This window comes from Scyliorhinus canicula, chromosome 15 (genome assembly GCF_902713615.1).
Source record: "Scyliorhinus canicula chromosome 15, sScyCan1.1, whole genome shotgun sequence".
Lineage (NCBI taxonomy): Eukaryota > Metazoa > Chordata > Chondrichthyes > Carcharhiniformes > Scyliorhinidae > Scyliorhinus > Scyliorhinus canicula.
This window is the reverse complement of record NC_052160.1, coordinates 111,463,530-111,490,455: the sequence shown is the minus strand read 5'-3', so window position 1 is coordinate 111,490,455 and position 26,926 is coordinate 111,463,530.

Sequence of the window (26,926 nt, the reverse complement as noted above, 5' to 3'; positions counted from 1 at the left end):
AGTCCTACAGGGGCCCGGCGCGGAGGAACACAGGCCCCCATGGAACCAGCCCACCTGCCGTTCGGTAGGCCCCGATCACAGGCCAGGCCACCGTGGAGGCCCCTCCAGGGTCGTATCCCCCCCCCCCGCTTCCAGAATGGCCCCCGCAGACACACCTTCCAGGTCCGTTTTCCTCACAGTGTCCAGCATTTGGGTCTAGAATGGCACATTTTGTTGCAATGAGAACACACTGGTCTCGGGGGTGTCTCCTTTTCAGCTGCACCCTCTTTTGTGTTTTCTTTTCTGGATGGGGTGGGGGGGGGGGAAGGGCCTTTCCTATCCAGCTCACCCTGCTTATCTTTCCAATGCTCAATGGAATGATTTGGAAAGGGTTTGCCGGAGTTTCTGGGCCAAAGGGTGAGATCGTAGCTGTCAGCTGTGACTGTGGCCACCCTGGCTGAGAGGATTCTCTGCTCCTCCTAAGTGTTTGGTATTCCTCCAGCAGTATTAGCTCCCCCAACTCCTCATAGCTGCATGGAACTTTTAGGAATCAGTCAAACACAATTTGTTTCAGCCATGCAAACTTGATGTAGGTTTGGGTGGGCTTCTGACAGGTGTTCCAAACTTTCTGGCAGTCAACCTCTGGGGCTAACTCGTAGGCACTTGTGAATGCTGCTCAAGTCTGCTCATAATCTGGGGACACTTCAGGAAGCAGCATGGAGTAGAATTCTTGGGCTCTCCTTGGCAGCTGGATTAAAAGTGTCCAAGATCTCCAAAGATTATTTTGGATATCCTGCTATCTTCTCAAGGTGGTAGGAAATTACTCCACGTCACTCTTCAAATTTGGGAAGGAATCTCGAAAACCTGAGGGCCTCAGAGAATGATTCCGGGCCTAATGGTTGAGAGGATGCTGCTGGGTAGAGAAAGATTTCCCCTTGCAGTGGCTAGCTAGTTCTCTGCTCTCTCTCTCTCTTGCCCTTTGAGTTGTAGCACCATTTCCATTTTTTTGGAGCTGGATTTCTTTTTCCTTTGCTCGTTCCTTTGATCTTTCATCCCTCTCTTTCTCTCTTTCCCTCTCCTGCTCTTTTGCTCCCTCCCTCTCTCTTTCCCTCACCTTAAATTCTATCTCCAATTTAAGCTTTGCCAGTTCAAAATTGTTCAAAGAATAAAGAATGTTCAAGGTTACAGGTGTCATGATATCCACTCATGTACATAATGAGATGCAGACAGGTAGTGATTGACACATAGGATGACCAGTAAGCATACAACACAGTACAGCCACTCACCAGACAGGACACTACTGATGTGTTGGGTGCTCTGGATCCGTGGAACACATACAGGCCACCAACACTTAAAATAGTACAACACTATTTTATTAAATTATAAACTGCTAAACATACTATTACTGTGGGTGAACACGATGTTAGATTAAACTAAAGACCTATGCCTATCCTAACCAGTCTATGCACTCAGCACATGGTGAAGATCTGTGCTGGAAGCTGGAAGCTCTGGCCTTCTGAAAGGCTGCATCCCGAATGAGCGGGAAAACTGATGCCCTCTGTCTTTATAGTGCTCTAACTGGTGATTGGCTGCGGTGTTGTGCGTGTTGATTGGTCATACTGTGTGTCCATCAGTGTGTGTGTCTGCATCATGATATACTGGTGTATATTATGACATCCCCCCTTTTATAAAAAAATGTATGTTTGTGGCAATAAATAATGTGTGGTCATAATGTTCCTAACTACGTGTGGGGTGCGAAGACATATTTGCAGGACTATGTACATAAGAACTAAGCTATTTACATGGGAAGGTGCCTGGTGCAGAGAAGCGGTATGCAACAAGAGTAACGAGATCAACATTCTATACAAACCAGGAAAACGATCAAACAAAGCAACAAAACAATTCAGAGAGTCCATAAATTCGAAAAGTTCATAAATTTAATCTCTGAGGTGGGCGACGAATTCTGGTTGACCACCTCAAGGGTGGGTCGAGAGCCGCCGGTTCAGGAGCGGGCTGGGCTGCTTCACAGTCAAGGGAAGGCAGAGTGACAGGGAGCTCTGCATAGTCCGTGGCAGGGTCAGCAGGAGGGTGAGGCAACACCGGAGGATCTTGTGGTGAGCGTGCAAAGAAGCGAAGGGCGTGTCGATTGCGGCGCAGAATAGAGCCATCCGATAGACGAACCAGGAACGAGCGGGGGGGGCCACCTGCCAAAGGATAACAGCGGTTGCAGACCAGCCACCATCCGGGAGATGGACGCGGACATTGTCATCTGGAGCCAGAGCAGGGAGATCAGCTGCACGGGAGTCATGAGCCGCCTTGTGCTGTGCACGAGACAGCTGCATCCGGCAAAGAACTGGAACGTGGTCGAGGCCTGGGACATGGATGGACGGCACCGTTGTCCTCAGGGTGCGATTCATGAGTAGTTGGGCTGGCGACAGGCCAGTGGACAGTGGGGCGGAGCGATAGGCCAGCAAGGCAAGGTAGAAATCAGACCCAGAATCGGCAGCCTTGCATAGGAGCCTCTTGATGATATGTACTCCCTTCTCTGCTTTGCCGTTGGATTGAGGGTACAGGGGACTGGACATTACATGGGCAAAATTGTACTGCCTGGCAAAGTTGGACCATTCTTGGCTGGTGAAGCAGGGGCCATTGTCCGACATAACCGTGAGCGGGATGCCGTGCCGAGCAAAGGTTTCTTTACATGCACGAATGACTGCAGACGAGGTGAGGTTGTGCAACCGTATCACCTCCGGGTAATTCGAAAAGTAGTCCACGATCAGGACATAGTCTCCACCCAGCATGTGGAACAGGTCGATGCCCACCTTGGTCCATGGTGACGTGACCAACTCATGGGGCTGCAGTGTCTCACGTGGTTGGGCCGGCTGGAAGCGCTGACAAGTGGGGCAGTTGAGCAATGTGTTGGCTATGTCCTCATTAATGCCGGACCAGTACACTGCCTCTCGGACCCGTCGGCAGCACTTCCCCATGCCCAGGTGGCCCTTGTATAGTTGTTCCAGGACAAGCTGGCTCATGCTATGCGGGATGACAATGCGGTCCAGTTTTCGAAGAACCCCGTCTACTGCCGCCAGTTCATCTCTGACATTAAAGAATTGAGGGCATTGGCCCTTGAGCCACCCGTCCGTTACGTGGCGCATGACATGCTGTAGCAGGGGGACAGCCACCGTTTCACGGCGAAGTTGGACGAGGCGTTCGTCCGAGGCAGGTAGATTGGAGGCCGCGAATACCACATGGGCGTCAACCTGGCAGACAAATCCCGCTGGGTTATATGGAGTGTTGACTGACCTGGAGAGAGTGTCAGCAACGATGAGGTCCTTGCCTGGGGTGTATACCAGCTGGGAGTCGTATCGCCGGAGCTTGAGAAGAATACGCTGGAGGCGAGGCATCATGTCGTTCAGGTCTTTTTGTATTATATTGACCAGCGGGCGATAGTCGGACTCGACGGTGAATTGATAAAGTCCGTAGACATAATCGTGAAATTTAACAACACCGGTCAGAAGGCCCAGGCACTCCTTTTCTATCTGCGCATAGCGCTGCTCCGTGGCGGTCATCGCACACGACGCATATGCAACGGGGGCCCATGATGAGGCCTCATCACGTTGAAGGAGCACTGCTCCAATGCCGGATTGACTGGCATCGGTCGAAATTTTGGTCTCCTTTGCTGGATCAAAGAAAGCTAAGACCGGGGCCATGGTCAGTTTTGCCTTGAGTTCCCTCCATTCACGCTCGTGGGCAGGGAGCCATTGGAAAGCCGCCGTCTTCCTGACCAGGTTCCTGAGAGCCGTGGTATGAGAGGCGAGGTTAGGGATGAATTTCCCTAAAAAATTGAAATGAAATGAAAATGAAAATCGCTTATTGTCACGAGTAGGCTTCAATGAAGTTACTGTGAAAAGCCCCTAGTCGCCACATTCCGGCGCCTGTCCGGGGAGGCTGGTACGGGAATCGAACCGTGCTGCTGGCCTGCTTGGTCTTCTTTAAAAGCCAGCGATTTAGCCTTGTGAGCTAAACCAGCCCCTGGTTTACCCAGAAAACAGAGGACCGCCTTCTTGTCTTCTGGTGTTCTCATAGCTGTGATGGCAGCTACATTGTCCGCCCCCGGCTGCACACCCAATTGGGAGATGTGGTCCCTGAGGAATTTAATTTCCTTCTGACCAAAAGTGCACTTGGCCCTGTTGAGGCAGAGGCCATGCTCATGTATACGTCTGAATACGCGCTGGAGGCGATTAACATGCTCCTGCGAGGTGGTGGACCAGATGGTTATGTCATCGACATAGACGTGAACACTTCAATCCCTTCCATCATTTGTTCCATAATCCTATGGAAGACTTCTGATGCAGAGATGATCCCAAACGGCATCCTGTTGTAGCAATATCTTCCAAAGGAGGTATTGAACGTGCAGAGATTCCTTCTGGATTCATCGACCTGGATTTGCCAGAATCCTTTTGAAGCGTTGAATTTGGTAAAGAACTTGGCACGAGCCATCTCACATGTGAGCTCTTTGCGCTTGGGAATTGGATAGTGCTCCCTCATAATATTGCGATTGAGATCCTTGGGATCAATGCAAATTCTCAATTCGCCGGAAGGCTTTTTTACACATACCATGGAACTAACCCAGTCGGTGTATTCCGTCACTCTGGAAATCACTCCTTGGCCCTGGAGGTCCTGCAGCTGCTGCTTGAGGCGGTCCTTAAGGGGTGCTGGGACCCTGCGAGGTGCGTGCACCACAGGCGTGGCATTCGGTTTTAATAAAATCTTGTAGGTGTACGGGAGCGTGCCCATGCCCTCGAAGACGTCGTGGTATTGGTTAATAATGGCGTCGAGCTGCGCCCTGAAGTCAGTGTCCGGAAAGGCAGACGCGTCAGCAGGAGAGAGAGAGTGAACTCTCTGAACTAGGTTCAACAGCTTGCATGCCTGCACGCCAAGGAGTGAGGCTTTCGAGGAGCCCACGATTTCAAAAGGAAGGATGGCTTTGCATGACCGGTGCGTCACTTCAAGTTGGCATGAGCCGCTGGCTGCAATGGCATTGCCATTATAGTCTAATAGCTGGCAGGCTGATGGCAGGATGGCTGTTTGACACGGAGGCTTTGGAGGTCAGGCCGCTCAATGAGATTGGCGGAGGCACCGGTGTCCAGGCGGAATCATATTTGGGACCGGTTGACCATGAGGGTGGCACACCACTCATCGTCCGGATCGATGCTCTGTACCGGTAGAGGGACATCTTTGCTTCGGGGACCCTGTTTTTCATAATGATACCAACTCAAAAAGGCGCCTTCGGGTCCTCGGTGTCAATATCGGGTAGCAGGTCCGAATCGGGCTCAGTGACCGTGTGTTGATGGCCCGGACATCCCTGCGAGGCTGGCTGGAGCGACAAGAGTTGGCAGGCTGAGCTGATCTGCATAAAGCAGCATAGTGGCCAAGTTTGTCACATTGTAGGCATCGTCGGGATTTGGCAGGACATTGCCGCTTTAAATGGGCGGAGCCACAGTTGCCGCACGTTGTAGAGTCAGTACGCTCGCTGTGCCACCGCGCATGCGTGGTGTGATCGTACGTGGTGCGCGCCTGCGCAGTACGTTCGTCGACGTCGCCGTCCCCTCGTTCGGTGTCCATAAGCGCGGGATTCCGCAAAAAGCGCGTGAAATGGCCGCCCTCATCCAGGCTGAGGCCCTGGAGTTGCTTGATTGCTTGGACACGTTCTGCCTCGTGGGGACCTTGCTGCGCCATTTCAGCCGCTTGGATGTAGGAATACCGACTAGTGGCGTGTTCATGTAGCACGAAGGTCTCGATGGCAATCGCTAGGGTGAGCTGCTTTACCTTGAGAAGCTGCTGGCGTAGGCGGTCCAACTGAACACCGAAAATGATCCGGTCGCGTATCATGGAGTCGGAGGTGGACCCGTAGTTACAGAATGGCGCAAGGATGCGGAGGTGGGTAAGAAAGGACTGGAAAGGTTCATCCTTACCCTGCAAACTCTGTTGGAAGACAGCGCTCGAAACTTTCATTCACCTCGATGTCGCAGTGACTGTCAAACTTGAGGAGCACAGTCTCGAATTTTGATTTATCTTCAGCATCGGCAAAGGTGAGAGAATTGAAGATGTGGATGGCGTGGTCCCCGACTGTGGAGAGGAAGAGAGAAATCTTCCTGGCGTCTGAAGCAGCTTCCAGGTCCATGGCCTCAAGGTATAGCTGGCAGCGTTGTTTGAAGATCTTCAAGTTGGCCCCTAGGTTACCGGTGATGCGGAGCGGCGGCAGCGGGCAGACACTGTCCATGTTGCAGGATGGCTGTAGACTGGTGGAAGGCAGATCACTTGCAGGTAGGTCTAAGAAGTTCTAATATCCCTCAACTACTGGTACCATGATGTGTTGGGTGCTCTGGATCCGTGGAACACATACAGGCTACCAACACTGAACATAGCTATGAAAGTCTAATGGCATTATTTAAAAATTCCTCCAGTGTTACAACAAGAAAGGTATCATCAGCTGTGACCACTGAGGAATGATGTTTTTGAAATTGGACATGAACTAAAAATAGATCACAGTATCTTTACAGTGCAAAAGGAGGCCATACGGCCCTTAGAGTCTACACTGGTTCTCTGAAAGAACATTCTACCTAATCCCACTCCCCTGCCTTGTCCTTGTTGATGTGTTAGGCAGGTTGGGTCGATGTGGACTGCACTCGATGCAGGGAGATTAGAAACAGACGTCTAACACTGGAGAAGATCCAACACTGTTTTATTCAACTATGGAACTGCTGTACATATTCAGCTGTGGGTCGACACTATACTGATCTGACTGGTGACCTTGTAGTAGCCTGACCAGACTTACTAGCTACCGCATGGTGTTTGCACTTGCTAGCTCGTGGACTCTGACTGTCTCAGTAGCTGGGTCCCAAGAGAGCGGGAAACCTAGTGCCCTCTGGCTTAATACTGGTAGTGTCCTGTCTGGTGATTGGCTGTACTGTGTTGTATGCTTACTGGTCATCCTATGTGTCAATCACTGCCTGTCTGCATCTCATTATATACATGAGTGGATATTATGACATCTGCCCCCACTTTTTTTTGTTAAGTAAATACTGAGGTATGTATACGTATATATACATATATATATATATGCCTGACTATATACAAACGGTGCTTGAACAAACGTATATACACGGGAAGGTGTCGATAGTGCAGATACATGGCAAACGAAGCAATATTTACAAAGGTTAAATCGATGAATTCAGTCACAAAATTTACAAAAGTTCAGCCTACAGATTCAGTCTTTGTGGTGGGCGACGAATTCTTGTTGATCGCCGCAAAGGTGGATCAGGAGCCCCCTGGACGTGGATAGGTGGGATCGCTGCCATCGCAGTGGCCGCGTGGGCCGGCAGGATTGCTGGCAGATCGGTGGCCTCGTGGCATGGTACGTCCAGAGGAAGCATGATAGCCGGCGGAGCACTGTGGTCAGGTGGTGGGCATGGAACTCTTCGCAATGCCCGTCTGTTGCGCCGTAGCAGGGAGCCATCAGCCATGCAGACAAGGAAAGACCTTGGGGCAACGTGTTTGACAACAACAGCTGTGGCTGACCAGCCGCCCTCAGGCAACTGGACGCGAACATGATCGGCTGGAGCCAGCTCGGGTAGATCCGTGGCATTAGCATCATATGTGGCCTTTTGTGGGGCCCAGGACTGCTGCACTTTTTGTAAAACCATGAAGGTCTGGGACATGGATGGCTGGAACTGTGGTCCTCAGGGTGCGATTCATGAGCATCTGCGCTGGAGACAACCCAGTGGACAGTGGGGTTGCCCTGTATGCCAGCATTGCCAGGTTGAAGTCGGAGCCTGAGTCTGCAGCTTTGCACAGCAACCGCTTGACAATATGGACCCGATTCTCGGCCTTCCCGTTTGAATGCGGGTAGTGGGGACTGGAGGTAACGTGACGGAAGTTGTAGGACTGTGCAAAATCAGACCATTCCTGGCTGTAAAAGCATGGACCATTGTCGCTCATTACCGCGAACGGTATCCCGTGCCTGGCGACCGTTTCTTTGCAGGCTTTGATGACCGTCTTCGACGTGAGGTCAGACAGTTTCACCACTTCTGGGTAACTGGAGAAGTAGTCAACCCAGGAGTACGTAGTCACGCCCCTTGGCGTGGAAAAGGTCTACACCTACTTTGGACCACGGAGAGGTCACGAGCTCGTGCTGTTGCAGTGTTTCCTTGGGTTGAGCTAGTTGAAACTTCTGACAGGTGGGGCAGTTGAGGACTGTGTTGGCAATGTCCTGGTTAATGCCCGGCCAATAAACCGCCTCCCGAGCTCTGCGTCGGCATTTCTCGACTCCAAGGTGACCCTCATGGAGTTGACCCAGTACCATAGCCTGTATGCTCTGAGGAATAACGATTCTGTCGAGTTTCAGAAGGATTCCCTCCACAACCGTCAGCTCGTCTTTCACGTTAAAGAATTGGGGACATTGTCCCTTCTGCCAGCCATGGCTAAGGTGCTGCATCACACGCTGCAGTAGAGGATCCTTGGCCATTTCCTCACGGATTTGGACCACCTGTTCATCAGAGGCTGAGAGGTTGGTGGCACACAATTGCACTTGCGCTTCTATGTGGCAGATGTAGTCACCTTGTTCACACGGTGTGGTGATGGACTGGGATAGGGCATCTGCAATGATCAGCTCTTTGCCTAGCGTGTAGACAAGTTCGAAGTCATAGCAGCGGAGTCGAAGAAGAATTCGCTGTAACCGAGGTGTCATGTCATTTAAATCCTTCTGGATTATGTGGACTAGAGGCCTGTGGTTCGTTTCCACCGTAAATTTCGGCAGGCTGTAAACGTAGTCATGGAACCTGACTATTCCTGTCAGGAGACCCAGACATTCCTTTTCGATCTGGGTATACCGTTGCTCAGTGGGCGCCATGGCCCTGAAGGCATATGTCACTGGAGCCCAGGACGAGGAGTCATCTCACTGAGGAGCACCGCCCCAATGCCGTCGTGGCTTGCATCAGTTGATATCTTGATTTCCTTGGTTGGGTCGAAGAACGCTAGAACTGGAGCTGTGGTGAGCTTTGCATTCAGCTCACGCCATTCCGCTTCATGTGTGGGCAGTCACTGGAATTCCGTTGACTTCTTGACGAGATGGCGGAAGGCCGTGGTGTGGGATGCCATATTGGGAATGAATTTCTTGAGAACGTTGACCATCCCGAGGAAGCGGAGGACCACCTTCTTGTCCTCCGGGGTCTTCATGGCGTTGATCGCCAAGACCTTGTTGGCGTCTGGCTTCACACCCTGCTGCGAGATGTGGACACCTAGAAAATTAATATCCGATTGACCAAATGAGCACTTGGCCCTGTTGAGCTGGAGACCATGTTCATGAATTCGCTAGAAGACCTGCTTGAGGTGAGCGATGTGTTCCTGGGGGGTTGTGGACCAGATAATCACGTCGTCCACATATACTTGCACCCCCTCGATACCCTCCACCATCTGCTCCATGATGTGGTGAAACACTTCGGAGGCAGATATGATGCCGAAAGGCATGCAGTTGTAGCAGTAGCGTCCGAACGGGGTGTTGAACATGCACAGCTTGCGACTGGACACGTCCAGCTGTATTTGCCAAAGGCCTGGGAGGTGTCCAACGTAGTGAAGATTTTGGCATGAGCCATCTCACTGGTCAACTCTTCATGTTTCGAGATTGGGTAATGCTCCCGCATGATGTTGCGGTTTAGATCCTTAGGAACAATGCAAATGCGGAGCTCCCTTGATGGCTTCTTTACGCAGACCATGGAGCTGACCCAGTCTGTTGGCTCTGTGACCTTTGAGACGATGCCCTGGTCTTGGAGGTCCTGTAGTTGCTTTTTCAGACGATCCTTGAGGGGCGCCGGCACCTGGCGTGGTGCATGAATTACAGGGGTGGCGTTTCGGCTTGAGCAGGATTTTATATCCGTACGGGAGCATGCCCATTCCATCGAATACACTGTGGTACTGCGTGATAATGTCGTCTATGTCGGCTTGCAAATTTCTATGACATGGTGTGGACTCGCTGAAGCAGGTTCAGGAGCTTGCAGGCGCAAGCACCGAGCAGGGACACCCTGTCCGGCCTGACGATTTCAAACAGTAATGTTGCCTTGATCGCCTTGTTGGATACCCCTAGTTGACATGAGCCACTGGCAGCTATGGCATTGCCTTTGTAGTCAAGGAGCTGGCAGGCCGTTGGAAGAATGCTTGGTCGGGCCTGGATGGTGTCGAGGTCGGATTGTGAGATGAGGTTTGTAGACGCGCCGGTGTCCAATTTAAATCAGATGTAAGCCTTGTTAACTGTGAGGACAGCACACCAAAAGGGCCTCACGGTAGCATGGTGGTTAGCATCAATGCTTCACAGCTCCAGGGTCCCAGGTTCGATTCCCGGCTGGGTAACTGTCTGTGTGGAGTCTGCACGTCCTCCCTGTGTGTGCGTGGGTTTCCTCCGGGTGCTCCGGTTTCCTCCCACAGTCCAAAGATGTGCGGGTTAGGTGGATTGGCCATGCTAAATTGCCCGTAGTGTAAGGTTAATGGGGGGATTGTTGGGTTACGGGTATACGGGTTACGTGGGTTTAAGTAGGGTGATCATTGCTCGGCACAACATCGAGGGCCGAAGGGCCTGTTCTGTGCTGTACTGTTCTATATCTTCTATTCTATACCACTCGTCGCCTGGATCCACACTGAGGATCGCGAGGCGTTGTGCAGGTGTGGTGGAGGCCAGCTCATGTGTGGTTATGATGCCCATCCAATATGGAGACTTGAGGCAGTCAGCATTAGGGTCCGTTGGGCTGTCGGGATCGGAATCTGGCATGCCTTGCTGTATTGAGCGGACACTTCTGCACCACAGCTGGGATCGCTGGCTGCTGAGCGGTGGAGCAGATCTGCAAAGGGCTGCGTAGTGGCTAAGCTTGCCACACTGGAGACATCGGCGTCCTTTTGCCGGACATTGCCGCTTTAAGTGGGCGGAGCCACAATTCGGACACGTCATGATGCTGACATCAGCGCGTTCCGTGCGCCATCGCGCATGCGCAGCGCGGTTGGTCGACGTACGCACCTGCGCAGTCGGGGTGTCGATCTCATCGTCCACTCCCTCGTGGCGCGCACGCGCAGGGATCCGGGCAAAGCACACGAAACGGCCACTCTCCTCGATGCTCAGGCCCAGCATCTGTGCGATCGCCTGCACCCTTTCCGCCTGGTGGGAGGCCAGCTTTGCAGTTTCTGCCGCCCTGATGTGGGAGTAACAATTGTTGGCATGCTCATGGACAACGCACGTCTCAATAGCGACAGAGAGTGTCAACTGTTTGATTTTAAGGAGCTGCTGCCGCAGGGAGTCGAAGTGGACCCCGAAAACAATCTGATCCCGGATCATGGAATCAGCCGTTGAGTCATAGTTACATGACTGCGCTAGGATGCGGAGATGGGTCAAGAAGGAGTGAAAAGGTTCATCCTTACCTTGAAGCCTCTGCTGAAAGATGTACCATTCAAAGCTCTCATTCACCTCAATGTCGCAGTGGCTGTCGAACTTCAGCAGGACTGTTTTGAATTTTGTTTTGTCTTCGCCGTTGGCGAACGTAAGGGAGTTGTAGATATGAATGGTGTGATCCCCCGCAGTGGAGAGAAATAGCGCGATCTTCCTGGCATCCGATGCTGCCTCGAGGTCAGAGGCCTCGATGTACAAGAGGAACTTTTGCTTGAAGATTTTCCAGTTCTCGCCGAGGTTGCCGGAGATGCGGAGTTGCGGAGGAGGCTGGATATTTTCCATTTCGCTGGATGGCTGCTTGCTGGTCAATGCTGATTCACTCGAGGTAGGACCGTCAAGATCAGTATCACTCTGATACCATGATGTGTTAGACATGTTGGTTCGATGTGGACTGCACTCGATGCAGGGAAGTTAGAAACAGACGTCTAACACTGGAGAAGATCCAACACTGTTTTATTCAACTATAGAACTGCTATACATATTCAGCTGTGGGTCGACACTATACTGATCTGACTGGTGACCTTGTAGTAGCCTGACCAGACTTACTAGCTACCGCATGGTGTTATAGGAGTACTGGGAATGGTATTAAGTCATGATGCTCGTTTGGAGAGCTGGTGAAGACACGATGGGCGGAATGGTCTACTTATGCACTGTAACAGTTCTGTGATTCCGCGATACTTCTTTTTCACTTTTGTGTGGGTTCTTGGGCATTTCCCACCGACGTTCCTCACTGTTTTCCCACAAAGCTAATAGGGAAAACGATGAGGAAAGTAATTGAGAAAAAGTACATTGTGCATATTGTCCTGTTAGGACATTCACATTGTTTAGTCTGCACGTCTGGTGCTGGGTATCCAGTATCTGGCTCTTAAAAATGTTTCTATTTGTCCCTCTACTAAGGATTCCTCGAGTTGAATCCGTTGAATTTGTTTAAGCCCTTGTCTCATTTCTTTTAAAAATGAGTCCTTTCCATATTTACACTTGGGTATCAGCTATGGGGCTAAATTATTCCAGGTAGAGTGTCTCAAATCCAGCTATCCGAAAACTGGAAATGTTCAAAAACCAGACATTTTGTTAAGCTGCCAACTTTCCCTTCTCACCAATATCTTTGATCCAACTATATGTCTGGGAAATTCTTTGAGGCTGCTCCCATTCCGCCACCAACACTTCATTGAAGTACAGCGGGAACTATATTTACATGCACGCACAGAGCATCTGTCACACTTCCGGCAAAGCAACACTCACGGATTTGAAGTAGATCCAAAGAATTCTCAGGCTAACCTTGCAGCATCATCTCTATTTCTCTCAGAGCGGCCCTTTGCATTCATTACTTGAAAAAAAGACATACCTTCAACACACTATGGGTGAATTTTTACGCCGACGTCCAGTGTGAGCACAAACGATGACATGTGGGCTCAAAATATCACGAGGCTCAAAAAATGAGATTCTCGCAGATGAGATTTCACTTTTGTATTTTCCACACCCCCTCGCTGGTGACATAATGAGGTTCCCACCAAAGAAGGCCAGGAATGTCATTTCAATACATTAACATCTCATTACCGGGCCGTCCCACCGTGGGGGTGGTGGAGGTGGGAGGCAGCCATTGACATGACTTTCAAGTTTGGCCACATAAGCAGGGAAAGACATTTTGATTGAGAGGACAACAAAGCCACCAGCAGATCCCACCCATCCTCGGGTGGGAATCTACAACTGAAGGGTCTGTGCAGTCTTGAGGAAGCCTAGGAAGCTGGGCTGGGTGGGTGGGTGTCCACAATAGAAGGCTCATATGCAGGGCCGGCCCAAGGTACCGGCAACTCGGGCAGTCGCCCGGGGCGCCATGTGCTAGGGGGCGCCAGAGACTCGGGTCCCGCGCATGCGCAGTTGGGCCGGTGCCAACCAGCGCATGCGCGGTGGCCGCCCTCCCCCAGGGCGGCCCCCTCCCGCCTCCACCCCCCCTCCGGCCGCCCCTCCGTCCGCCCCCCTCCGTCCGTCCCCCCCCGGCCCCGCCCCCCCCTCGGACCCCCCCTCCGCCTTGCCCCCCCCCCGCCTCGCCCCCCCCCCCCTCGGCCCCCCCCTCGCCTCCCCCTTGGCCCCCCCCCCCCCGAAGGGCGCTGAAGTTCAGCTTGCCCGGGGCGCCAGCAACCCTAGGGCCGGCGCTGCTCATATGAGCCATAATGTTTGGTGGCTGGCGAATGCCAGTGATCTAATCTGATCCTGTTAATCAGTAAGGAAATTAAGGGTTACGGAGATAAGGCAGAAAAGTGGACTTCGCGAGTGTTAGATCAGCCATGGTATTGTTAAGACATGGAGCGGAGGGGCAGTAGAGTGGCGCAGTGGTTAGCATTTCTGCCTCATGGCGCTGCGGTCCCTGGTTCGATCCCGGCTCTGGGTCACTGTCCGTGTGGAGTTTGCACATTCTCCCCGTGTTTGTGTGGGTTTCGCCCCCACAACCCAAAGATGTGTAGGTTAGGTGGATTGGCCATGCTAAGTTGCCCCTTAATTGGAAAAAAAAATGAATTGGGTACTCTAAATTAAAACAAAACATGGAGTGGTACTGTGGAACAGTGGTTAGCACTGCTGCCTCATAGCACCAGAGCCCTGGGTTTGGTTCTGACCTCGGTCACTGTGTGGAGTTTGCGCATTCTCCCCATGTCTGCGTGGGTTTGTTCCGGGTTCTTCGGTTTCTTCCCAGAGTCCAAAAATGGTCATGTTAGGTGGATTGGCCATGCTAAATTGCCCCTAGGTGGGGTTATGAGGATAGGGTGAGAGATTGGGCCTAAGTAGGGTCCTCTTTCAGGGGGCTGGTGCAGACTCTTTATGCACTGTAGGGATTCTATTGTTCAAAATAAATTCTATAAATGACAGAGCAGGCTTGAAGGACTGAATGGCCCACTACTGTTCCTATTTACTATGCTCTCATGGTTAAATTTAATATGGAGGCTAGTCAGCAATCAGCTCACCCATGCCTGCCACAGTTGGTATATTTTGGCTAAATCAATTTTTAGTAAAGGCAATGGAGTCAGTCGAGTAAAAATAAAGTATTGGTTTATTCAGAACATAAGCGTATATACACGCACAAAACCTGTTTAGGCTTCACTGGTTCTTTCGCTCTGGAGGCCTGTTCTAGCCAGGCCGACCTTAGTCCCTGCCTCGTCGTTAATGAGGGGAGTGCATACTCCTCGAGCCACATGGGGACTACCATCAAACCTGTCCCGTGTGCTTGATGCAGGATATCACGCCATTAACCAAAATTAAATAAACTGAGGGACAAATTTAAGGGGGAACACCTTAAGTGGATGCTGTTTGAACTAAAAAGCAAATCACAATTGAAACTTAAAACAGCAAACCACAATCCACTTGCTTATTAACATTCCTTAGCCCTGATGGTTGAGCCAATTATGCCCATTTATTTAGTTGTGATGTATACTTTTGCCACTTATTGGCGCTCATGAGTTGACATATTCCATGCTGAGCCCTGCACACCATGAAGTCCAAAACTTGCCCTCAGCAAGCTGAGAGGGCTATATACTGCACCAAAGACAGGGGGCAAAGGTTTCAGAACTCACCAGGTCACCCAGCACCAACATTCCAGTATGTGTTGCTGCAGGATTGTCATCGCAGCAACCCCCCCCCCCCCCCCCCCCCCGGCCCCCCGGAGGTTTACACACAGGGCCATTCAATTAAGCCATTGGCCTTATGATTTGGGATGCCTGAGTGCTAATGAGGTATCCAAGGTGGGACAGCCATCTGTCACACTGAGTTGTGAGGGGCTCGTATGAGGCCTTTGCCAGTGTTGGTGATGGTAAGGGAGTGGAGCTCAGAGAGAAGGCAATCACATCAGTCACGCAACGTTAATGAAATGCTCTAATGCTTGAATGGGCAATGGGTCAAGGCACAGACAGAGGTCCTCAGTCTTTGTTCATTCTTTTTCTTTCCTTTCAGTTATTGCAAAGATAAAATCATGGACCCTGTACAGTTGGCTCGGGGAGACAATGCTAGCATCAATGTGCGGCTGCACGGGGGCAGGAGAAGAACCTTGAGGAGGAAGGGGTGTCAGGGCCTGCTTAGCTGCTGAAGGCTGCACCACAGAGAGTGATTACTTGGAGGTGATATTACTGGGCCAGAATATACCAACACTGGACAAGTTACCAGGAGATGAGTGAGAATCAGTACAAGAGGAGACTGCAGATATCCAGGGATACGGTCACTTTGCCAGGCTATTCAGGTGTTGGTGCCACATGAGCTCGAAAGCCACCTACTGCCTGTCACCCTGAAGGCTACAGCCGCCCCAAGTTTCTCGGCCAGTGGCTCATTTCAGGGTCCCACTGGTCACGTGTGACATGGCCTAGACACATACGTGTATTAGGGAGGTCATCTATGCACTCTTCACAAGGACGCGTAACTGCATTAATTTGACTGGGATCAGGCTAGCCAGGACTCCAGAGCCATGGAGGTCACCCACATATCTAGATTCCCCGCAGTGCAAGGAACCATTGAAAGCATGCATGTGGTTCACTGTTCCCAATTGTGTCATGGTGCCCCCTTCATGAACCGCAAGGGCTACCGCTCCATGAATGTCCAGATCATCTGTGATAATGCCAAGTGAATCCTGCAGGTGTATGTCAGGTTCCTGGCTGCTCTCAGATACAGGAAGTATTTGAGGGAGCTCTCCATCTACAGAGTCAGCTCCTCAAGGACTAGGGGTACCCCTCAGGACATGGCTGATGACGCCTGTGCGGAGGCCACAGAGTACAGCAGAGACCCGTTATAATGAGGAGACACATGAGAGATGTACATGGGTGTGGGAGGGTGAATGGTCGGATCCCGGGAGGTGGCAGTGTGTGAGATCCTAGTGAAGGTGGGTGATAGTGATAAATGAGAAGAATGACGTACCCTGGCCGCACAAAGGAGGTCATTCATCTTCTTCCTGAAGCGGATGGCCATTCACCTGAGCAGTGAGCATGTGCTTACCAGCATTGCCACCACCTCTCACATGGGGTTAGTGACCTTGCTGGTTGGTCTTCTGCTCACTTGAGGGTAGAAGAAGTCATGCCTCTACTCCACCCCATCCAGCATTCTGTGAGTGTTCCCTCCGAAAACCGTGGGGCTGTCTTCCTGGCTGCCATCGCCCCCGATTGGACTTGGAACAAGTGTTGGGGAGAGCTGGTGAACGTTTAAATGGATCGCCCCTCTGATCGATGAGCTCAAGTGATACCGGGATGGCAAATCAGAGTCAGACTGCCCTGGGTGCGGCTTGAAACATGTGAAAAGTCTTTTTTTTTTAAAAGTGCTTTAAAATACTACATACCTCTACACTGAAGCCACCGGGCTACTCCCTGCTTTTCTCACCAAAAACAACACTTAGCCAACAGAATGGAAAATTTCACCCTATATCCCAAACCTGACTCGCCCCAATCCATCCGACCAGAAAAACGGCAAGCTCCAAAATCCAGCACGGTCTTGGTCCCTGAGGTTGTAAGTTTTAAGACACGGTACCTGTATCCAATATTTTTTCAGACAACTTCATGACATGGATAATAAGAGAGAAGAGTAAGCTTCTTAAATGCAAGATGAATAAAATCGGGACGTCAAACGAATGATGGATCTTTTCGATTAGATTGCGCTGCTGAAGGCTGCCGTATTTTTCAAGCGATAACTGAAGTGGAGAAATGCACCCAAGCTGCAGAGAAAATAATAGTTTACGGCGTCATTTAGAATTGAAAGCTTCATAAGATACCAAGCACGGTTGGAAGGTCTCCAACAGTCACTAGCAAAAGTAAGAGGAGAATTAGAAAGTGAGGGGGTGGAAATTTTCCAAAACAAACTCACAGAGGATTGGAAATGAAACAAAAGGTCTGATACAAGATCCTGGAAAATCTGAGCCTTTTAGCTGATATTTATAATGTGAAAAATATTAATGTCTACATCACTGAAGCAACTAAAGAGACTGTGGCCAGATTAAAGGCAATAAATCAAGGCAATAAAGGCTTTTAAAGGTAAATCACAGTGAGAAAATTGATTGAAATTCTTGGAGCACGTAACACATTTAATGAATGAGAGGAAGACGATGGATAGTAGGCCGAATAAAAAGAAAAATAAACTGTAAGTTCTGTGGATCTTGCTCTGGGTTTCATAGAACATAGAACATAGAACATAGAACGATACAGCGCAGTACAGGCCCTTCGGCCCACGATGTTGCACCGACATGGGAAGTCAAAAACTAAAGGCCATCTAACCTACACTATGCCATTATCATCCATCTGCTTATCCAATAAACTTTTAAATGCCCTCAATGTTGGCGAGTGCACTACTGTTGCAGGTGGGGCATTCCACGGCCTCACCACTCTTTGCGTAAAAAACCCACCTCTGACCTCTGTCCTATATCTATTACCCCTCAATTTAAGGCTATGTCCCCTCGTGCTAGTCACCTCCATCCACGGGAGAAGGCTCTCACTGTCCACCCTATCTAACCCTCTGATCATATTGTATGCCTCTATTAAGTCACCTCTTAACCTTCTTCTCTCTAACGAAAACAACCTCAAGCCCATCAGCCTTTCCTCATAAGATTTTCCCTCCATACCAGGCAACATCCTGGTAAATCTCCTCTGCACCCGTTCCAAAGCTTCCACGTCCTTCCTATAATGAGGCGACCAGAACTGTACGCAATACTCCAAATGCGGCCGTACCAGAGTTTTGTACAACTGCAACATGACCTCATGGCTCCGGAGCTCAATCCCTCTACCAATAAAGGCCAACACACCATAGGCCTTCTTCACAACCCTATCAACCTGGGTGGCAACTTTCAGGGATCTATGTACATGGACACCGAGATCCTTCTGCTCATCAACGCTACCAAGAATTTTACCATTAGCCAAATATTCCGCATTCCTGTTATTCTTTCCAAAGTGAATCACCTCACACTTCTCACATTAAACTCCATTTGCCACCTCTCAGCCCAGCTCTGCAGCTTATCTATGTCCCTCTGTAACCTGCAACATCCTTCCGCACTGTCTACAACTCCACCGACTTTAGTGTCGTCTGCAAATTTACTCACCCATCCTTCTGCGCCCTCCTTTAGGTCATTTATAAAAATGACAAACAGCAACAGTCCCAGTACAGATCCTTGTGGTACGCCACTCGTAACTGAACTCCATTCTGAGCATTTCCCATTAACCACCACTCTCTGTCTTCTTTCAACTAGCCAATTTCTGATCCACATCTCTAAATCACCCTCAATCCCCAGCCTCCGTATTTTCTGCAATAGCCGACCGTGGGGAACCTTATCAAACACTTTACTGAAATCCATATACACCACGTCAACTGCTCTACCCTCGTCTACCTGTTCAGTCACCTTCTCAAAGAACTCGATAAGGTTTGTGAGGCATGACCTACCCTTCACAAAACCATGCTGACTATCCCTAATCATATTATTCCTATCTAGATGATTATAAATCGTATCTTTTATAATCCTCTCCAAGACTTTACCCACAACAGACGTGAGGCTCACCGGCCTATAGTTACTGGGGTTATCTCTACTCCCCTTCTTGAACAAAGGGACCGCATTTGCTATCCTCCAGTCCTCTGGCACTATTCCTGTAGCCAATGATGACATAAAAATCAAAGCCAAAGGCTCAGCAATCTCTTCCCTGGCTTCCCAGAGAATCCTAGGATAAATCCCATCAGGCCCCGGGGACTTATCTATTTTCACCTTGTCCAGAATAGCCAACACTTCTTCCCTACGCACCTCAATGCCATCTATTCTAATAGCCTGGGTCTCAGCATTCTCCTCCACAACATTATCTTTTTCCTGATTGAATACTGATGAAAAGTATTCATTTAGTATCTCGCTTATCTCCTCAGCCTCCACACACAACTTCCCACCACTGTCTTTGACTGGCCCTACTCTTACCCTAGTCATTCTTTTATTCCTGACATACCTATAGAAAGCTTTTGGGTTTTCCTTGATCCTACCTGCCAAAGACTTCTCATGTCCCTTCCTTGCCCGTCTTAGCTCTCTCTTTAGATCCTTCCTCGCTTCCCTGTAACTATCAAGCGCCCCAACTGAAACTTTACGCCTCATCTTCACATAGGCCTCCTTCTTCCTCTTAACAAGAAATTCCACTTCTTTGGTAAACCATGGTTCCCTCGCTCGACCCCTTCCTCCCTGCCTGACTGGTACGTACTGATCAAGAACACGCAATAGCTGTTCCTTGAACAAGCTCCACATATCCAGTGTGCCCAACCCTTGCAGCCTACTTCTCCAACCTACACATCCTAAGCCATGTCTAATGGCATCATAATTGCCCTTCCCCCAGCTATAACTCTTGCCCTGCGGGGTATACTTATCCCTTTCCATCACTAATGTAAAGGTCACCGAATTGTGGTCACTGTCTCCAAAGTGCTCACCCACCTCCAGATCCATCACCTGGCCTGGTTCATTACCCAAAACCAAATCCACTGTGGCCTCACCTCTTGTTGGCCTGTCAACATATTGTGTCAGAAAACCATCCTGCACACATTGTACAAAGAACGACCCATCTAATGTACTCAAACTATATCTTTTCCAGTCAATATTTGGAAAGTTAAAGTCTCCCATAACAACTACCCTGTTACTTTCGCTCTTTTCCAGAATCATCTTCGCCATCCTTTCCTCTACATCCCTAGAACTATTAGGTGGCCTATAGAAAACTCCCAGCAGGGTGACCTCTCCTTTCCTGTTTCTAACCTCAGCCCATACTACCTCGGAAGAAGAGTTCCCATCTTGCATCCTTTCTACCACCGTAATACTGTCCTTGACTAGCAGCACCACACCTCCCCCTCTTTTGCCCCCTTCTCTGAGCTTACTAAAACACCTAAACCCCGGAACCTGCAACAACCATTCCTGTTCCTGCTCTATCCATGTCTCTGAAATGGCCACAACATCGAAGTCCCAGGCACCAACCCATGCTGCCAGTTCCCCTACCTTATTTCGTATACTCCTGGCATTGAAGTAGACACACTTCAAACCACTTACCTGAACACTGTCACCCTCCTGCGAAGTCAAATCTGTGCTCCTGACCTCTATACTCTCAATCTCCCGTACCTCAAAACTACAATCCAGGTTCCCATGCCCCTGCTGATTTAGTTTAAACCACCCCCAAAGAGAGAGAGTTCCAGATAATCATTCTCTCTCTCCTTCTATCATCCCATCATTTTTGGCCAAGCCTATTCTTTGGAACTCCCTCTCCACTGTTCTCTTCCTTTTGTTATGGGTCGGGGTTTAGAGAACCCCAAAGTGTATCATGGGGTTCACCTGTCCCACAACTTTTAATAGATTGTGGTATGGGGAGCATCCGGCCCACTCTACAGATGTGGTGCAGCAGAAATGGAAAAGTATTTTTTAAAGCAAAACAATGTTTATTCTATGAACTCAAGTTAACCTTTTTGAAACATACAGTGAACATCTTAGCAACCAGCAATTCAAATACAACCCCCAAAGTATACAATACTAAGTAATCCTTAATAACTTCCCAAACAACATCCAGAAGACAGAAGAAACACCTTTTAACAGAAGCACATCAGGTTTACATTCACTACTGAAAACATTTATAATTTTGAAGTCACCAAATGATCAAAAGATAGTCTTTTCATGGCAGAGAGATCAACAGTACACTTGATCTGTCTGGCTTCAGCTCCAACACTAAAAACAAAACTAAAACACACCCTGCAGCAAACAGCCTAAAACTAAAGTAAAAAGCTGACAGACAGCCCAGCTCCACCCACACTCTGACATCACTGATAAACCCCAATTTCTTAAAAGTACATTTCTTAAACACCTATTTCTTAAAGGTACATTTTTAAACACCCATTTCTTAAAGGTACTCTCACATGACACCTCCCCCCAAGAAAAAAAATAAACCATCAACTTCAAGATGGTTTAATGTTTCACCTATTCACCATTCTTTAAGAAATGCAGACAGTAAATATATTTTTTCGTTCTAAAAAACAACACACGCAAACAGGTATAATAATGTAGTCTTTTTTTCATTCTTCTTCTTCTTCCTCCAACATTCGTGACAAAGCATCGGCTATCACATTTTCTCGTCCTGCCACATGTACTATTTTTAAATGAAATGGCTGCAACAATAAATTCCAGCAAAAAAGCCTTGCATTGTTATTCTGGAAAAGCTCCACAAACGTCAACGGATTATGATCAGTATATATAACGGTGTCAGATGGATTACTGGTCACATAAAGGTGAAAATGTTGCAAAGCCAGCACCAAACTCAAAGTCTCCTTCTCAATCGTGGAATACGTTTCTGGTGATAAATCAATTTCTTTGAAAAATAACCAATAGGCCCCTCTAGCCCTTTGTCGTCACCTTGTAGAAGCACAGCACCTACACCCACATCACTCGCATCAACTGCCACTTTGAATGGTTTCGTATAATTTGGGATGGCTAACACAGGAGCAGTGGTTAACACAGCCTTCAGGCCGCAAAATGCCTGTTGACACTCTGCTGTCCACTAGAATTTGTTACGCTTCTTGAGCAAGTCCGTCAGTGGAGCGACCACACTGCCAAAATTGGGTACAAATTTCCGGTAAAATCCACTCATACCAAGAAATCACATTATTTCCGGTCGTGTCGAGGGTATCGGATACTCCCCAATAACATTTGTTTTCACATCCCGTGGGACCAGTCATAGAATCTATAGAATTTACAGTGCAGAAGGAGGCCATTCGGCCCATCGAGTCTGCACCGGCTCCTGGAAAGAGCACCCTACCCAAGGTCAACACCCACCCTATCCCCATAAACCAGTAACCCCACCCAACACTAAGGGCAATTTTGGACACTAAGGGCAAATTATCATGGCCAATCCACCTAACCTGCACATCTTTGGACTGTGGGAGGAAACCGGAGCACCCGGAGGAAATCACACACACACGGGGAAGATGTGCAGACTCCGCACAGACAGTGACCCAAGCCGGAATCGAACCTGGGACCCAGGAGCGGTGAAGCAATTGTGCTATCCACAATGCTACCATGCTGCCCTCGACCCTGTCCGATTGTATGGCTAAGGAAAGTGACTTGGGCCTTTCCAAATTCACTTTTGGATAAGTTTATCACCAAACCCGCCTCCTGAAATCGATCGAATAACTCCATCAGATATTTCAAATGGTCTGTCTATGTTTGGCTCTAAATTATCAGATCGTCGATGTATACCGCACAATTGGGTAATCCTGAAACAACTTTGTTAGTTAACCGTCGAAATGTGGCTGGTGCGTTTTTCATGCCAAATGGCATAACTATGAATTGGTATATGCTATCTGGAGTCACAAAAGCTGAAATCTCCTTTGCCCTTTCGGATAAAGGTACCTGCCAGTAACCTTTAAGCACGGTAGCATGGTGGTTAGCATAAATGCTTCACAGCTCCAGGGTCCCAGGTTCGATTCCCGGCTGGGTCACTGTCTGTGTGGAGTCTGCACGTCCTCCCCGTGTGTGCGTGGGTTTCCTCCGGGTGCTCCGGTTTCCTCCCACAGTCCAAAGATGTGCGGGTTAGGTGGATTGGCCATGATAAATTGCCCGTAGTGTCCTAAAAAGTAAGGTTAAGGGGGGGGTTGTTGGGTTATGGGTATAGGGTGGATACGTGGGTTTGAATAGGGTGATCATTGCTCGACACAACATTGAGGGCCGAAGGGCCTGTTCTGTGCTGTACTGTTCTATGTTCTAAGTAAATCCAGTTTGGAAATAAAAGCTGATTGTCCCATTTTCTCAATGCAATCCTCCAAATGTGGGATAGGTTAAGAGTCCGTTATTGTAACTGCATTAACCATTCTGTAGCCCAGACACAAGCATTGGGTACCGTCTGGTTTAGGTACCATTACTATGGGTGAGCTCCATTGGCTGCAACCCATTTCAATTATGTTATTTTTAAGCATACTCTCAATCTCTTTGTTAACCTGTGCCAATTTTAAAGGGTTAAGTCTGTATGGATGTTGTTTGCTTGGATCAGCATTTCCCACATCTACATCATGTATAGCCATTTTAGTACTTCCCGATTTATCTCAACAAACTTGCCCATGTGATATCAATAACACTTTCACGTCAGTCCGTTTTTCCTCTGGAAGGTAACTCAACAATTTATCCCAATTTTTAAGAACATCCTTGTTTTCCAATTTAATTTGAGGTATGTCAAATTCACAGTCATCTGGATTTGGTTCGTCACTTTGAATTAGAATCATTAAAACCTTTTTCTTTCCTTCCCTTTCAAAGTACCTTTTAAGCATTTTCACATGACACACTCGGTGAGTCTTCCTTCTATCTGGTGTTTTTACCACATCATTCACCTCACTTAATTTCTTTTCAATCTGATAAGGTTCACAAAACCTAGCTTTTAAAGGCTCACTTACGACTGGTAACAACACTAAAACTTTATCTCCACTGGCAAAACTATGAACTTTGGATTTCTTGTCCGCTACCCGTTTCGTCACATTTTGTGCAACTTTTAAATGTCTCGCTAATTCACCTGCTCTATTTAATTGTTCCCTAAAATTTGACATGTAATCCAATAATGTAATTTCCGATTTCTCACTCACCAATTTTTCCTTAATCAATTTAAATGGTCCTCTTACCTCATGACCAAAAATGAGTTCAAAAGGACTGAATTTAGTTGACTCATTAGGCGCATCCCTAATTGCAAACAGTACGAATGGAATTCCTTTATCCCAATCCTCTGGATAATCTTGACAATAAGCGCACAACATTGTCTTTAATGTCCGATGCCACCTTTTTAACACTCCCTGCGATTCTGGATTGTACGCAGTTGATTTAAATTGTTTTATTCCTGAGCTATCCATAACTTCTTTGAATAACCTTGGGGTAAAATTTGATCCTTGATCCGATTGTATTTCTGTGGGTTGTCCATATCTAGTAAAGAATTTAAGTAATTCCTCCACAATCTTTTTAGCGGTAATATTACGTATTGGAATGGCCTCTGGAAACCTAGTAGGCACAACCATTATAGTCAAAAGATATTGATCCCCACTTTTTGTTTACCCTTACACAATCAATTAGGACCCTTGTAAAAGGTTCCTCCAATCCTGGAATGGGTGTTAAGGGCACTGGTTTTATCACTGCTTGAGGTTTCCCTATCACTTGACATTTGTGACATGATTGACAAAATGTAACTACATCTTTATGTACTTCAGGCCAATAAAAATGTTTTTGAATTTTAGCTTGAGTTTTCCTTATTCCCATATCTCTTAAAATTGTGACTTCTTTACCTGCTCCTCTTGATACACGTGAGTAAACTTTACCCACACAAGTAAATTCTTTAAAGAGATCTGGCACCTTCTTATCAATCACCTCTTGATCAGGCGGTACAATCTTTTGCACCTCCTTTGCTTCACTTGGGCTTTCCTTCACCACTTTAACAAACCCCACTGTCTTATCCTGTTTTACCACATCAGCCTTCCCAGTGCTTTTCTTCAACCACCAACATTGTGACTTTACATGGCATAGTTTATTACAGTGAAAACATTTGAAACTTTTCATGTCTCTTCCGCCCTCCTGGATTTCTTTTTTATTCTGAGGTACACTCCCCTTATTATCTCCCATCACATCACCTTTACCTTTACCACTTGAATATTTCTCATGTCCCCAGTTTCTATCCCTCACAGGCTGAAACTGATGTCGGAAGCCAAGCTTTTATTTATGAACTAATTCATAATCATCTGCCATTTCTGCTGCTAACCTTGCAGTTTTAACCCTCTGCTCTTCCACATGAGTTCTCACTACATTAGGAATTGAATTTTTAAACTCCTCCAAAAGCATAATTTCTTTGAGAGCTTCATATGTTTGGTCTATTTTCAAAGCCCTTATCTACCTATAAAAATTACTCTGTTTGAGCCTTTCAAACTCCATGTATGTTTGACCAAATACTTTCTTTGAATTTTTGCCATTTCCAAAGCGTTAAACTGTATCTCAGGCAACTTTAAATGCTTAGCCACTGCCATAATTACCTCAACTTTTCGCATTTTGTCAGGTAATGTTAACTGCAATGTTTTTGCCAAATCTAACAGTTTTTAGTGTCTGTCCGTAAGGTACTGCGTGTGCCCGTCTCCACCCCCAAAAACTTCAGAGCCTCTGAAAGAGCCATTGTCCACAACACACTCCCTACTTAAAATAGAATACCACACCTGAAAACCAACCACAATATGCTCACCCCTCACTGTCTTTAAGTTCACTAAGCCAATCCAATAGATAGACTTTTATCGAGCCCCTAATTTGTTATGGGCCAGGGTTTAGAGAACCCCAAAGTGTAGAATGGAGTACATTGGAATGACACTTTAAGGGACTTTTCGAATCATATATTTTCAAATGGCCTTTCTCTACAAATCATTGCTGCCTTGACATCCATATCCCTCTCTATTTCCTTTAGCTAAGCACTGTGGAATATATTTTTTCTATTAATGGTGCTCTGTAAATGCAAGTTGTTGTGGTAATGTATTAATGGTGCTCAACAAAGTAGAATAATTACACAGCGAGGGTCATGCTGTTAAAGAAATGCAGTAGGAAAGATATTTGGGTGTATAAAATGACCAACTATAAAAAATGTCACTCAGGAGAATACGGCACAGAGGGCGCACACAGATTTGAGATGATTGGCTAAAGAACCAGAGTTGTTTTGAGGAAAACATCTTTACAAAACAATTGGATAGGATGTGGAATGCATTTCTGACAGGGTGGTGGATATAGCAGATTGGCACTGTTGCTGTTTACTCTTGATCAGGGCCTGAGTTAGTTCATTTGAGCCAAACATAGTTTATCTGGATATTCTGGGTATGCCTACTTTGAGTTCAGAAAGCAGCAATTGGCATCATTCACGACATACATCAGATTATTGGAGGAGTATAGTAGCACATACAGACAATATAAAAACTAGTACTAGGCTGATCAGGGTTGAAAGGGTTCATGTGTGGTACTGGAGGAACAGTACCACCCACATGAAAATGTCAGAGACACATGACCAAGAGTCAAGAGGGAGACTGTTCATGGCTTAAACTAAGTAACATCTAGTCATGTATATCTATGTATGTTTATGTATATCCAATAAATCAGCTATAGTTCAGATGTATCTATGTCTCAGCTTTCATTCCTTAGTTGGTCAGAACCAACATACAACATGGTGGCAGCTTTGAAGCACCCTGGAACCTCCAAAAATCAAATTTCAAGGAGTTTTCAAGTCTGACTGAGAAAAGGGTGCCGAAACTGAAGACTTCAGTAAGTCAGTTGAAGATCTCCAAAAGAGCTCCATAGAAGATGTGGAGGCAGGGAGTGGCATAAAATCAACTGTACAACTCAATAGGAGCTGCACCACAGCACGTGGTGGTCGTGAAATAAAAAAACCCAATCTAGCAAGAGTCAGAGAACCTGGCGATGATGATGGAAGCGTAAGCAACCCTTGAAAAAGGGTAACAGGG